The sequence below is a fragment of the Mesoplodon densirostris genome, chromosome 10 (genome assembly GCF_025265405.1).
Source record: "Mesoplodon densirostris isolate mMesDen1 chromosome 10, mMesDen1 primary haplotype, whole genome shotgun sequence".
In the NCBI taxonomy this organism is placed as follows: Eukaryota; Metazoa; Chordata; class Mammalia; order Artiodactyla; family Ziphiidae; genus Mesoplodon; species Mesoplodon densirostris.
Window position 1 is genome coordinate 23,362,011 of NC_082670.1, and position 15,387 is coordinate 23,377,397.

A 15,387-nucleotide genomic window follows, 5' to 3' on the forward strand; every position below is an offset into this window, starting at 1 on the left:
AGGAGGAAAGGAGAGTGAGGGGCCCTGACTTCACATCTGAGCCCTGACCCTGCTGAAAGTCCCCAGAAGGGCTCCTACTTCCCTGACAAGAAGGTTCCCCCTCAGATCCCTCCACACCGGACCTCAGGAAGAGGGGTTCAGGCAGCCCCTGGTGCTGCACGTGGCACGTGTGTCTCTGCTCGTCTCCAGAAGGCAACACCAGGGCCGCCCACATCTGGAACGTTCTGTCCTCTGAAGGCCTGGTCTCTACAAGCTCCATGGCCTGGGTCTGGTCCTCCTCATCATGCTGCCAGGTCAGGGTGACCTCTGAGGGTACAAGCCCAGGGCCCAAGATCTCAGGGTGACCTCTCCGTCAGGGCTGCGATGGTGTGTCCCCTGTGCTCTGGAGGTTCTGTGGTAGACAAAGCAGGGAGGGCTCAGCCAGGGGCTTGCTGAGTAGCATCGACTCCAAAGATCAAGACACCATAACTCCTGATGGTTTGGCTGCCAACCAGCACAAGGCAGGGACCGTCCTATAGGCAGCGGGTGAAGGGAACGAGCACTACACAAGCCAGCTCCAGGACACGGAGGTGAGAACTCTGTCCAACATTCTCCTCCAGGATAAGATCCCCTTCAAGGACTCTCCTCCCTCTTTTTTTTTTTTTATTATGTTTTCCTGTCAGTGGTGTGCAGGGTTTTTTCTAATAGTTTTAGGTTTCACAGTTTTTAAATCTTGTGACCAGACAAGTTTGTTGCCATTTCTACCATTTTGAACTTTATTGAGGCTTTCTGTATTGTACGTTGTAAACTTTTGGACAGTTCCAAACATTTGAAAAGAAGGTACTTTCTCTGTGTTCTTGGAATAGGATTTGCTATATCTCCATGAAGTTTTCCTTAGTAGTTTTGTTATTTAGGTATTTTGTACTGACACTTATTTTTTGACTTCTTGATATGTTATGGACTAGAAGAAATCACTCAAAGATTCCTATTAGCAATGAGTTTTTGCCCATTTTACTTGTATTCTTATAGTTTTTGCTTTTTATATTTTGATACTTTTTTCTGTATGACCTTTAAGGAGAGCTATATCTTAATTGTGGATTATAATTTTCTTAGTAAGATAAAACACCCTCTGTTGTCTCACTTAATATTTTTTTGCTTTGAATCCAATCCTGTTTGATAATAAGATCAAGACCTCAGATTTCTTTCATTTCATATTTAGCTTATATATCTCTGCCCAGCACTTCCTTAATTTTAAATTTAAAGCTTTAAAACATGTATATTTAAAGCTTTAAAACATGTATATTTAAAGCTTAATTTTAATTTGTCTAGTTTATATCCTCAGGTAATTTCTTTAGAGGTTGTAGTATTACTGGCATGTTTCAAAGATTTTCAAAGGTAGAAAATGGCTCTCTCTCTTTTTTAATATTGTCTATAAATGATATATTGGTGGGTAGAGAACCCTTGGATCCTGGTCCTTTCTTCAGAACTCTATATATCTACTCTTTGACTCTGATGTTGGAACCGACCACTTGGAAAAGCAGCTTTTACTCTCTGCCCCTTTGGTCCATTGTTGGTGCTTGTGCACATGCACGTACTGACGATGGGAAATCATGCCTTTCTCTCAGGAGTTCTAACTGTGACTTCATTTTCTCTAGATATCCCCAAAAGAAGTACTGGATTGAAAACCCTATCAGTCCTGCAATCAAAAAGCAGACACAAGAATTTTCAGATAAACTTCTTTCTTTAGAGCAAGGACTCAAAGGATTCCATGGTAAAGGAAGGGGTTCTGAGCCTAGAAAAACTTCTTTCTTTCTCTATAATGTTTCCTTAGGTTTTGATTGTGGCCGTGGCTTCTCAGAGTTCCTTGCTCTTGTGCACGTCACTCACACCACGCAGGGACATCAGAGAGGGAATCTAAGCAAGTCCAAACCAGAGAGCATTCCACATGATAGTCTAACAATGTTACCTACACTAAAGCAGAATCATAGTCAATAGGTCTCAGAGTTGGTAAAAAGATATTTCACATTTAACAGTGAGGTAAAAGAAAATTGGGAGGCTATGGAAAACAGTGTGGCATTTCCTCAAAAAATTAAAAATATAATTACCATATGATCCAGCATTCCCACTTTCCAAAGAAGGAAAAGCAGGATCTCAAAGAGATATTTGCACACTCATGTTCATAGCAGCATTATTCGCTATAGCCAGGAGGTAGAAGCAAACCAAAGGTCCACCAGTGGATGAATGGATAAACAAAATGTGGCATATGCAGACAATGGAATATTATCCAGCCTAAAAAAGGAAGGAAATTCTGACACATGCTACAACATGGATGAACCTTGAGGACATTATGCTAAGTCAAGTGAGCCAGTCACGAAGGGACAAGTACTGTATGATTGCATTTATGGGAGGTCTCTGAAGTAGTCAAATCCACAGGAACAGAAAGTAGATTAGTGGATGGGAGGAGGGGAAATGAGGAGCTGTTGTTCAATGGGTAGAGAGTTTCAGCTTTGAAGAATAGAAGAGTTCTGGAAATTGGTTGAACAGCAAGTTAAATATGCTTAACATTAATGAACTATACACTTAAAAATGGGAAAGATGGTAAATATTATGTGTTTTTACCACAATTAAAAAATTTTTTAATTTAAAGAATACTGGGAGAATGAATCTAAAAGAGGTATATTTGAGAGTGGAGAGAAATAGTACTGTCTAGTCCTAGAAGTTTAAGAGTTAGTTTAAAAACAGGGAACATTGGGCTTCCCTGGTGGCACAGTGGTTGAGAGTCCGCCTGCCGATGCAGGGGACACGGGTTCGTGCCCAGGTCTGGGTAGATCCCACATGCTGCGGAGCGGCTAGGCCCGTGAGCCATGGCCACTGAGCCTGCGCGTCCGGAGCCTGTGCTCCGCAACAGGAGAGGCCACAGCAGTGAGAGGCCCGCGTACCGCAAAAAAAAAAAAAAAAAAAATGCTGGATAGGGTGTGGAGGAAATGGAACCCTCTTGCACTGTTGGTGGGAATGTAAATTGATACAGCCACTAAGGAGAACAGTACGGAGGTTCCTTAAAAACCTAAAAATAGAATAACCATATGACCCAGCAATCCCACTCCTGGGTATATACCCTGAGAAAACGATAATTCAAAAAGAGACATGTACCACAACGTACACTGCAGCACTATTTACAATAGCCAAGACATGGAAGCAACCTAAGTGTCCATCGACAGATGAATGGATAAAGAAGATGTGGCACATATATACAATGGTATATTACTCAGCCATAAAAAGAAACAAAATTGAGTTATTTGTAGTGAGGTGGATGGACCTAGAGTCTGTCATACAGAGTGAAGTAAGTCAGAAAGAGAAAAGCAAATACCGTATGCTAACACATATATATGGTATCTAAAGAAAAAAAAAGGTTCTGAAGAACCTAGGGGCAAGGCAGGAATAAAGAAGCAGACATAGGGAATGGACTTGAGGACACAGGGAGGGGGAAGGGTAAGCTGGGGCAAAGTCAGAGAGTGGCATTGACATATATACACTACCAAATGTAAAACAGATAGCTAGTGGGAAGCAGCTGTATAGCACAGGGAGATCAGCTCAGTGCTGTGACCACCTAGAGGGGTGGGATAGGGAGGGTGGGAGGGAGATGCAAGAGGGAGGAGATATGGGGATATATGTATACATAGAGCTGATTCACTTTGTTATACCGCAGAAACTAACACACCACTGTAAAGCAATTATACGCCAATAAGGATGTTAAAAAGAAAAATGGGGCTGGGACAACTGGACATGCATATGCAAAAAAAAAAAAAAAACGAATCTAGATGTAGACTTTACACACTTCACAAAAATTAAATCAAAATGGACCGCAGACCTAAAGGTAAAATACAAAGGTGTAAAGCACCTAGAAGTAACATAGGAGGAAAGCTAGATTACCTTGAGTATGGCAGTGACTTTTTAGATAAAACACCAAAGGCACAATCCAGAAAAGAAATAACTGATAAGCTGGACTGCATTGAAATTAAAAACATCTGCTCACAGAAGGGCAATGTCAAGAGAATGAGAAGACAAGATACAGACTGGGAGAAAAATTTGCAAAAGACGCATCTGATAAAGAATTGTTATTCAAAATAGGCAAAGAACACTTACAGCTCAACAATAAGAAAACAGTCTCATTTAAAAATGGGCCTAAGGGACTTCCCTGGTGGCACAGTGGTTAAGAATCTGCCTGCCAATGCAGGGAACACGGGTTCAATCCCTGGGCCGGGAAGATCCCACATGCCGCAGAGCAACTAAGCCCGTGCGCCACATCTACTCAGCCTGCACTCTAGAGCCCGTGAGCCACAACTACTGAACCCACGTCCTGCAACTACTGAAGCCCACGTGCCTAGAGCCCGTGCTCCACAAGAGAAGCCACCACAATGAGAAGCCCACACACTGCAACGAAGAGTAGCCCCCGCTCGCCACAACTAGAGTAAAGCTTGCTCACAGCAGCGAACACCCAAACGCAGCCAGAAAAAAAAAAAAGGACCAAAGACCTTAATAGATACCTTACCAAAGAAGATATACAGATGGCAAATAAGCATATGAAAAGATGTTCCCATTATATGTCATCATGGAAATGCATATTAAAACAATGAGATACTACTACGCACCTATTGGAGTGGCCAAAATCCAGAAGACTAAGAAGACCAAATGCTGGAGACGATGTGGAATAACAAGAACTCTCATTCACTGACGGTGGGAAGGCAAAATGGTACAGCTACTTTGGAAGACGGTGTGACAGTTTTTTGTAAAACTAAAAATACTCTTACCAGACAATCCAGCAGACAATACAGCGGTTGTGTTCCTCGGTATTTACCTAAAGGAGTTAAAAACATGTCTACACAAAAATCTGCATATGAATGTTTATAGCAGTTTTATTCATAATTTCCAAAACTTGGAGGAAACTCAGATGTCCATCAGTAGGTGAAGGGATAAATAAACTGTGCTACATCCAGACAATGGGATATTATGCAGTGTCCAAAAGAAATGAATTAGTAAGACTTGAAAAGACATGGAGGAACCTTAAATGCACACTACCATGTGAAAGAAGCCAATCTGAAAAGTCTATATACTATATGATTCCAAGCATATGGCATTCTGGAAAAGGCAAAACTGTGGAGACAGTAAAAAGATGTGTTGCCAGGGGTTGGGGAGTGAGGGGAGGAATAAGTAGGCGGAAAATAGAGGATTTTTAGGGTAGTGAAACACTCGGTCTGATACTATAATAATGGACACAAGTTCCTATACATTTGTCCAAACCCACAGAATGTAGAGTTCCAAGAGTGAATCATAGTATAAACTACGGACTGTGGATGATGATGATGTGTCAGTGTAGGCCCATCAGCTGTAACAAACACACCACTGTGGAGGGGACATTGATAATGGGGCACGCTATGCATGTATGGGGGCAGGGAGTATATGAGAAATCTCTGTATATCCCCCTCAACCTTGCTGTGAACTTAAAACTACTCTACAAAAATAAAGTCTTAATAACATGTGAATGAGTGTTATCTAAATACCCAGCATCACAGAAAAGTCTGCCTTCTTGTAAGAGGACTCTTTCAGTTGCAAGTTAACAAAACTCGAATGAATCTAGCTTGGTAAAAGAGGTTTAACATGTTGATTTACCTGGGAAGGCCAGGGGTGAGGCCAATTAGAGACATGATTGGACCCGGAGACTCAAACTTGTCATCAGACCTCAATTTCTCTTCTCTTTCACTGTTCCTGGGGAAGACAGACAATATGATCTCTAACCCCCTCACATTACCCACTTTCACAACTTTAGCAGAAAGATAAACATCCTTCTCACATTGACCATACATAAAGTACTGGAGAGGAAAGACTACCCTTGAACCAATCCCTGTTGCTAGGTGGATGTGGTACAACATGGTAATCTGACTGGTCAGGCCTGGGTCATGTGATTTCCTCATCCATCGGTTCATTATATTTCCTAAGTTATTTAAGGTCATGCTGATTATTAAACCATGTAACTATTAAACAAAAAGACTTTCAAATTCTCAGAACCATAAGAAAATAAGTGAGAACATTAACTAGTAGAACTGCTGGGTGTCTTTTTATTTCCTCTTCTTTATATTTCTACCTAGCCTTTTGCCTCTTCCAATCCCCAAATTACCTAGAAGACTGGGCTACCTTGCTGGGATCATAATTTTGTCCTGTATTCCTGTGGAATGAACACAAAGTCCCTTGGACCTCAGCTCTGATCTCTGCACTCCTGGCTACAGCCCTGTGAGATGCCACACTTTCAGGTGGTTGCCAGAGTCCCCCTTGTGGTGAGCACACTTCTAAGATGTGATTCCCATCTCCTGGTGTTCATGCACTTGTGTAATTCCCACCTTTGGACTATAAGCTGGACCTAGTGACTCATTTGTAATAAAGAGAATACAGTGAAGTGATAGAATGTTATGATCACCAGGGCACAGGATATGAGGGACCGGAGGTCAACTATCCAAAAGTCAGCTGTTCAAACCAGTTGGGAGAAGCACAGACTCCTTATGCAATCTGAGGCAGAATGACCCTGCACTCCTTTTCTACCTGAGGGGTTAATCCTCTAGATTTCCACCTCCACAATCCCTGTCATCACACAGGGTGATGAGGAGGTGACCAGCAGTGATTCTGATCCTAGGTAGGATGAGCAGGAGGTCTGGTCTGCAAGGAGGACAGGAAGTGAAGAAACAAGGGCTCCCAAATCTAACACCCAGTGACCCAAACACTTCCCTAGGCCAGACCCCATGGCTAGAAAGATGAAGAGGGTAACAATCTCCAGTCTCCCTGTGCTGCCCCCTCTGGCCCAGTTCTCCCTTTCTCTAACTCACAGTAATGTCCCAAGAGCCCACAAAGGTGACACTAAATATATCTCTGCTCATCTCCAGAACAGACCACCATGGCCACACACTCCTGGGAAGTCCTATTCTCTCGATATGTATTAATTCAGTATGTGCAGCAGAAACCCAAATAACAGTGGTCTCACGGGATGGAAGCTTGTGTGTGGCTCCCATGACAATGAGACAGGCAGTTCCAGGGCTGCTAGGGTGGCTTTGCACCACGAGGATGTCCAAGCATCCACGTCTCCTTGACCTTTGTTTTCTGCTGTCCCTGGGATGTTGCCCTTATTAGCATGACCCAACATACCTAAGACCATGTCATTGGTCCATGAGCAACCAGGGAAAGCAGGAGAGAAGGGAAAGTCTCATTGTGTATCTCCATCAGAGCTCTGGTGACCAAGTGCATTGTCAATGAGCAGTAATATTTTGAAAGGAATCTTTTTCTGAGCAGTAAGTTTCAATAGTGGGATGAAAATATTTAGTCCACCATTGTGTAAACAGATGTGCTCTCATCTAGGCTTTGTTGTTCTATTTACAGATCACAGGCAGAGTAGATTTAGCATAAACCTTAAAGGGCCTGGGATTTGAGGAGTGGTAAATAAGCACTGGCTTCAAGTTTAAGTCACCAGCTGCATTAGCCCCTAACAAGAGAGTCAGCCTCGCCTTTGAAGTTTTGAAGCCAGGCATTGACTTCTCCTCTCTAGCTATCAAAGTCCTAGATGGCATCTTCTTCCAATAGAAGGCTGTTTCATCTATATTGAAAATTTGTTATTTAGTGTAGCCGCCTTCATTAATGGTCTTAGCTAGACCTTCTGGATAACTTGCTGCAGCTTCTCCGTCAGCACGTGCTGCTTCACCTCGCATTTTCATGTTACAGAGACGGCTTCTTTCCTTAAACCTCATGAACCAACCTCTGCTAGTTTCAAACTTTTCTTCTGCAGCTTCCTCACCTTCTCGGCCTTCATAGAATGGAAGAGAGTTAGGGCCTTACTGTGGTTTAGAATTTGGCTGAAGAGAATGTTGTGGTTGGTTTAATCTTCTATTCAGAGCACTAAAACTTTCTCCATATCAGCAGTAAGATGGTTTTGCATTCTTACCATTCGTGTGTTCCCTGGAGTAGCACTATTTATTTTCTTCAAGGACTGTTCCTTTGCTTTCACAACTTGCCTAGACTTCTGTGCCAGAAATATAAAATTAGGAAAATGAATGAATGTGTTTTCTTTTGTTTTCTTCCAAGTGTACGGGTTTATTGAGGGCATGGGGGTCTACAGGACAGCCCCAGGTGCCTGTGGAGAAGGCCTGCCATCGGCCAAGAGGGCCGCGGCCCCCAGGGCAGCCGGGGATGGGGTCTCCAAAACCTGGGCTTACTTGAAAGTGTGACTCTCCGCTCTACCGCGCCCAAAGCCTTTGGGTCCAAACATGGCCCTGTAGCAGGGTTGGTTGCAATAGAGCTTGCCTTCATGCTCAGTGTGTCCCCTCTCCCCGAGGTCAGCATCTTTCCACATTTCTCACACTTCAGGCAAGGCCATGCCAGTCCTTCCCCAGGAGGTCACCCGCTCAGCCAAGTACACCTCCTTGTCGCACTTCGGGCACTTGGGCACCGTGGCGCCGGGTCCGGGGCGGGTGGCTGGGCAGAAGCACACAGGAGCGCGGGACTTGGAAAATGAATATGTTTAAATTCAATTTATAATAGCATCAGGATAAAATATTTAGGTATCAATTTAAAGAAAGTGCACCACATAAGTACACTGAAATTATATAGTTTTGCTTAGAGTTTCAGTCTCTTTGGTAAAGTATTCCTTCTGTTCATTCATAGTATTCCTGAGCTCGTTATACTGCCTTTCTGATTTTTCTTGTAGCTTGCTGCGTTTCCTCGTGAGCTGTTTGAATTCTCTATCAGTTATGTCACAGTATTCCATGGCCTTAAGTCTGGTTTCTGGAGAACTGTCCTTTACTTTTTGTGATGCAGTGTTACTGTGGTTCTGCGTGTGCTTGCTGTGCTGTTCCTCTGCCAGCACTGGTGAAGTGGGGAGCACTTTTCTGCTTGATTCTAACCATTCAACAAATTAGAGAGCAGAGGCTTTTCTCTTCTCTTCCTGGAGGTGGCGCTACAGCACAGGTTTGGGGTTCTCCTACCTGTGTTACCTGCTTGGGAGAGTTGGCACTTTCCACCCCCCATCAGGGGTGTGGTCCCGTGCCCTCTTATTGCTTCTTGTGCCTCCAGGGATTTTGGTGCCTTGTTGCTGCCTGTGCTACTGGCATCGCTGCCTGGTGACCTGGGATAGTGGGCTCTTCCCTCGTGTCCGGGATCCCCTGAACCACGGGGGACGAGGGGGGCGTGGGTAGCTGGGGTGGTGCAGGCACCTCTGCCATGTCCTGTGCTGTAAGGTTCTTGGCTCTTCTGCTGCCAGTGGGTGGCTGGAGGGGCCAAAGTCATGGGCGTCTCAGGGGCTGGTGGCTGGGGTCCCAGGACCCACTTCTGCTGCTGCTTAATTACCTGGGGCCCTGGGCACTGCTGAGGCTGGAAGGCTGGATTCCTGTGTCCTGTTGCGGCTGCTACTGGGTGTTCTGGGGCTTCCAGCTCAGTGGCCGCAGGTGGAGAACAGGATCGCAGGCTCCGCCTCTGCTCTTCCCTAGGTTCAGCCTCATCTCTGTGTCGCAGTCCACCCACCTTTCCATGCACACTGTGTGGGATTCTCCGGAGTCCTGGTGTGTTGGGCAGAGTCACCTGTGGTGTGTCATGGATGTTTACTGGTTGTGGATGGAAGGGGGGAGAGACAAAGGCAGCTTTTCACTCCTCTGTGTGGCTGATGTCTCTCCTCTAGGTCCCAGTTTTATGTCCAGAATCCACCGATTCTGTTCAGCTGGAGGCCTGGCTCAGCTGCAGCCTGTGGGGCCCTGGGGGGCCTCCCCTGAACCCTGACCCCGAAGTCCTGGGTCAACATCAGGGCCACAAATGAGATCTGAGTCCAGAACCACAGGGCTTTTAATTTCAGGTTTGGAAGTGGCTGGAGGGATCCAGACAGCAGGTCCCTGTCTATTATTAGGTCCACGAAGGGGAAGAAGAGGCAGGACACTGGGCTGTCCTGGGCCCTCGGAACTGGGGAGGAGTGGAGAGGACCCTTGAGGCTTCAAACAGTGGCGGATTTGACGCCTGGGCAGGAGGGGCCAAGCTCCTGGGTACGGTGTTGGGACGCCTGGGTCCTGTAGGTCTGGGAAGCGGGGAGGTCATTTTCGTGTCTCAGGGAAATGTTAGGAGGACCCCCGGGCCCAGACGCAAGGCTGATCTCCTTGTCCCACTGCGGTCTCCAGGCTCCAGTCCACGTCCTGTCCTCTGCTGTCCACCTCCATGGCCACCAGCTGGGCAGGTCTTTTTCCAAAAGTCTTTAGCCAGTCTTTTTGGCACAGTGGTCCCCGCCGTCTTAGCTCACAGGGAGACGATGTCCAGGCAGCCCCGGGCTGTGAGCTGGGATGGACTCTCCCTTCCTTGAGTCTCCCTGCTGCCCCCCAGCACCATGTCTGTGTGGGGTGGAGTGAGGACTGGGGGTGAGGTTATTTCTCTGGAAGAGAGGAATTCCTTTAACCCCCTCCCCTCTCTCCTTTTCTCTTTTCTCTTTCTTCCAGGTGTATCTGACTTATACCATACCTGTAAGGACAGGAAAACACCTAAAACATAAGCATAGTTTACCAGCAAAATATAGAGCTGACACCTGTGTACTTATCATCCAGGTGAAAAACAGAGCCTCTACCAGCGCCCGGGCCAGAAGCCCCTGTGCCTCTCCCCACACAGGCCCCACCCTCCCCACACACGTGTCCACTGAGTGACCCGCCCTGCCCCTCTGCTCTCGCGTTCCTCCCCCTCCACTCCTGTTGGCCCCCCTCCCCTAATGTCACTGTTTCCTTCCTCTCCTCCCTTCTCCAGGAGCATCCCAGGAGCATCCCCATCTTCATAGGCAGATACTTTAGGGGATCTCCTCCCCCTCTCCCTCCCCCCTCCCCCTCTTCTACCCCATTCTAGGGATGGAGGTTCCAGAGTTGATTCCTTGGAGAAAGAGTCTATAACCCTGTCAGCAGCTGGAAGAAGTGACAAGGACTTGGGGTTCAAGGTCCCACCCCTGGAGACTGAGGACACCCAGTGTGTTTGTGGGGTCCACCCTGGACCTGGGAACCAGCTGTTAATGGCCTTGAAATCTGATCCTCCCTGAGGCCAAAGTCCTTGGTGGTTTGATGGGGAGATAAAGGTCCATGTCAGCATGTATTCTGGGTAACAGTTCAGACTTTGAACTTGACATTGGATGAACTCCAACTTGTGTGCGCAGCACTGACCCACTGCTAGGAGCCCAAGGAAACCCTGGGCAGGTCTTTTGTAAGGGGTCAAAGGGGAGCTCAGGTCTCCTGTCATCAGCAACTGTGGCCACACGGGGGCGCCACCACTCCGCCCTCTCCTATTCAGCACAGGGAAGGGAGAGGATGGGCTGTGGTCTGAGTCCGACAGAGATGGCTGCCCTGGAGGCTGGTCAGCAATGGGGGGATGAAGATGCTGCCTGAGAAGCTCTGGGGTCGGGCTCGGGGATGGGGCGGGGGTTAGAGGGGAGGAGAGCCCTGCCTTGTGTCTGAGGTCTCCATCTTTCCTCTCCACAACCCGTCTCTCCAGCTCATTGATGAAAACACTCTGGAAAACTCAAAGTTGATAATTATTTCGCTCTCTGTTCGTTTCCGGCAGATATTAATTTTTTTTCATTTTAGTGTAGTTTGAGATTCACAAAAAATGTAGCAAAGTTATTAGAGAGTTCCTGTAAATCCCACGCTCAGTCTCTCTGTGGTAATATATCACCATCATACATTTGTCACAGCTAATGAAGCAATACTGATACATTAGTACTAAACTCCAGAATTTATTTGGACTTCATTAGTTTTTCCCTTTCCTGATCTACGATCCTATCAAAGACACATTGTGTTAAGTCCCAATCATGTCTCCTTCAGGCTCCTGTGGCTGTGACAGTCTCGCAGAGGTCCCTTGTGTTTGATGACCTTGATGTTTTTGAGTACTGCTCAGGGATACTGTAGAATGTCCATCTATTCAAGTTGGTTGACTGGGGCAAAGAACTTTGGGGAAGAAGACCACAGAGATGAAGTGACATTCTCCACACAGCAAGGGTGTATACTCTCCACTTGATTATCAGTAATAAGTTCACCTTATCACCCAGCTAAGGTACATTTCCCAGGTTTCTCCTTGTGAACTTTTATTTTTACTTCCCTACTTTCCATACTGTAGTCTTTAGAAGGAAGTTACTATGTGCAGCCCACACTTGAGGGGCATTCTTCTATAAACATTGGTGTGCAGGGGTTTGTGCATATATAAGTTTTCAAATCAGTTGCATGAGGACTAGAGTGCTCAGTAGACTGGATGGACGGTCTATGTGTAGCTTTATAAGAAACTGCTGACCATCATTTCTAGGGGCTGTGCTGCTTCGTATTCCTGCCCCAGTGAGTGAGGGTTTCTGTTGCTCCACATCCTGGACAGCACTTGGTATCACCCGTTCTTGGATTCTAGCTATTCTAATAGGCGTGATGATACATCATTTTTTAAAATTTACATTTCCTAATAATATATGATGTTGAGCATCTTTTCATATGCAGTTCCATTGATAGATCTTCTTGAAGAGGTGTCTGTTCAGACTTTCCTTCGTTGTTTTTTTTTTTGTTTTTTTTTTTTTTGCGGTATGCTGGCCTCTCACCGTTGTGGCCTCTCCCATCGCGGAGCACAGGCTCCGGACGTGCATGCTCAGCGGCCATGGTTCACGGGCCCAGCCGCTCCGCGGCATGTGGGATCCTCCCGGACCGGGGCACGAACCCGTGTCCCCTGCATCGGCAGGCGGACTCTCAACCACTGTGCCACCAGGGAAGCCCTTTCCTTCGTTTTTAAATTGTTTTCATATTATTGAGTTTAAGTGTTCTATGTATATTCTAAAACAAGTCCTTCATCAGATATGTGAATTTACAAATAATTTCTCCCAGTCTGTGGTCTGAGCTCTTTTACTGGCATAACAGTATTCATTAATGCATAGATATATTTGGGGAGAAGAAAAAAGAGAAGTTGCCAACTGCAATGGTTTCCAAGTAGAGGACTTGGGCAAATGGGGGATGAGAGGGAGAACATGAATTATTTATTTTGTGTACCCTTGAGTACCCTTCTATGTAGGTAAATATGCTTTCAAAAATTACATTCAAATCCCTTGCACTTGTAAAACACCTGACAGATCCTCTTCAGATCCTGCATTAGGACACACATTCTCTACTTTGGCACCCAAAGTCTTTTAACTGAGCTATTCTGCCACAGAAATTCCATTACTGGAAAAGATGGGCTGGATTGTAGGGAGAATTCTGCTCGCTGAAAATGCCATGTAAAATATAAAAACCATCTTAAAATCATCAAAGAGGTGACAAGGTCCTAATAAGTGACCGCACTGAAAAAAGAAGGGAAAAATCCTGCTTGGCCTCCAAAGAAAACACGGTCCTGAGAAAAGGAGAAAAGACTGTGTGAGTTCACTGCCCAGAGCTCAGGCACGGAGCCCAGCACATCCAGCTCTGTGCCCACAGCTCTTCACTTTTTCTGCCCACTTGCCTTCCTTTTAAAAATTTAAACAAAGCTTTTTAATTCTTATTATGATGTATATGTGTAATGTATAATATAGGATATAATGTATGTTCACTGTAAAAGAAGTAATAAAGTGTTGAAAGTGATAAATGACAAAGTAAAAAGAATGTAATCCTCACATTTGGAGATATTTTGTTGCATTTTTCTATAGTTTCTTTTTTTTTTTTTTTTTTTTTTTTTTTTTGCTGTACGCAGGCCTCTCACTGCTGTGGCCTCCCCCGTTGCGGAGCACAGGCTCCGGACACACAGGCTCCGCGGCCATGGCTCGCGGGCCCAGCCGCTCCGCGGCATGTGGGATCCTCCGGGACCGGGGCTCGAACCCGTGTCCCCTGCATCGGCAGGCGGACTCCCAACCACTGCGCCACCATGGAAGCCCTCTATAGTTTCTTATACATCGTCCTGTTGTTGCCCAAGAGCTGGAAATTTCTCTAAGCTGATCAGCCCAGACCTCAGTGGCCCCCACCCTGAACTCTCCAGATGCCATTTCCCAGTCAGCTCACTCTCACACCCCTGAGAGGGCTATTTCTCATTTCCTCCTTTCCCCTCAGACCCCTCCACCCATCCCCCACTCCCTGTTCTTAATGGTGAGCTTTTCTTTTTCAATCAGGAAACATAAAGGACTCAGGTGACAATTACATCCTCCTCCTGCACTATTCCCACATCTGCACCTGTATCTCACCTTCCCACCAGTGATGATGGATGGTCCCCTCCTGTCTAAGGCTGCCCCTCAGCGTGGGTACAGGATCCGACTCCATCCTCCCCTGTGTCATCAGTTTCCCACTCTCTACTGCTCCTTCATCCCTGCCTACAAACATGCTGCAATTCCTCCCATTAAAATTAATCAAACAAAACTAAATAAATCAAAACAAAATTCTCCCATGAACATCCACCACTCTGTGTACAGTTTCCTTCCAACTACTGCTCCATTTCTATGACTCTTCTTAACACAACAATTCCTAAAGCCAAAGGCCATTCTCTCATCTACTAGGTTGTCTTTTTATTTTTAGCTACTGGATATATGCACATAGTTTTTAAAAGTAAAATGCTTCTACAAGATTTGATATCTAGACCGATGTCCCCAATCTACCATGTCCCCCGTCTCTTGAATCTCAGAGAGAAGCTCTTTTAGTTCTTAGGCTGATTCTCTAATTGTTTCTTCTGTCTCTAAAAAGCATGCTTTTAATACTCCTTTGCTTTCAGTTGTATGTATCATCTTTAGCTAATTGGTTTTTCTTTCACACACCCGTCTTCCCAAAATAGTTATAATTTATAATTATAAATCTATCAGTTTTGTTATTTTTATTAGCTCGGTGTGCAATATTTGCATTATGATGATGATGTAAATGCCAGTCACAAGTGAGCATTTAGTAGACTATGATTACTTTTTTTGAATGGATATTTAAGATTTTGCTGGAATAAATAATATCTTACTACTGTTGTACTCATTTTTTTTTTTTTTTTGTAGTTTATTGGCCTGCGTTGGGGCTTCGTTGCTGCGTGTGGGCTTTCTCTAGTTGCAGCGAGCAGGTCTACCCTTCGTTGCGGTGCGCGGGCTTCTCATTGCGGTGGCTTCTCTTGTTGCAGAGCATGGGCTCTAGGTGCGCGGGCTTCAGTAGTTGCACCAGGTGGGCTCAGTAGGTGTGGTTCACGGGCTCTAGAGCACAGGGTCAGTAGTTGTGCCACACGGGCTTAGTTGCTCCACAGCACGTGGGATCTTCCTGGACCAGGGCTCAAACCCTTGTCCCCTGCACTGGCAGGCAGATTCTTAACCACTTCGCCACCAGGGAAGCCCCATATTGTACTCATTTTAAATCATTCTAAAACTCTGTGCAGAATCTAAGTCTTTCTGAATACATTCAAGCACATTGG

At 45.6% G+C, this 15,387-nt stretch overlaps 1 pseudogene; it reads right to left on the minus strand.

Moving 5' to 3' along the window:
* Positions 1 to 8,224: 8,224 nt before the first annotated feature.
* Positions 8,225 to 10,211, minus strand: LOC132497858 (cysteine-rich protein 1-like; annotated as a pseudogene).
* Positions 10,212 to 15,387: the final 5,176 nt, after the last annotated feature.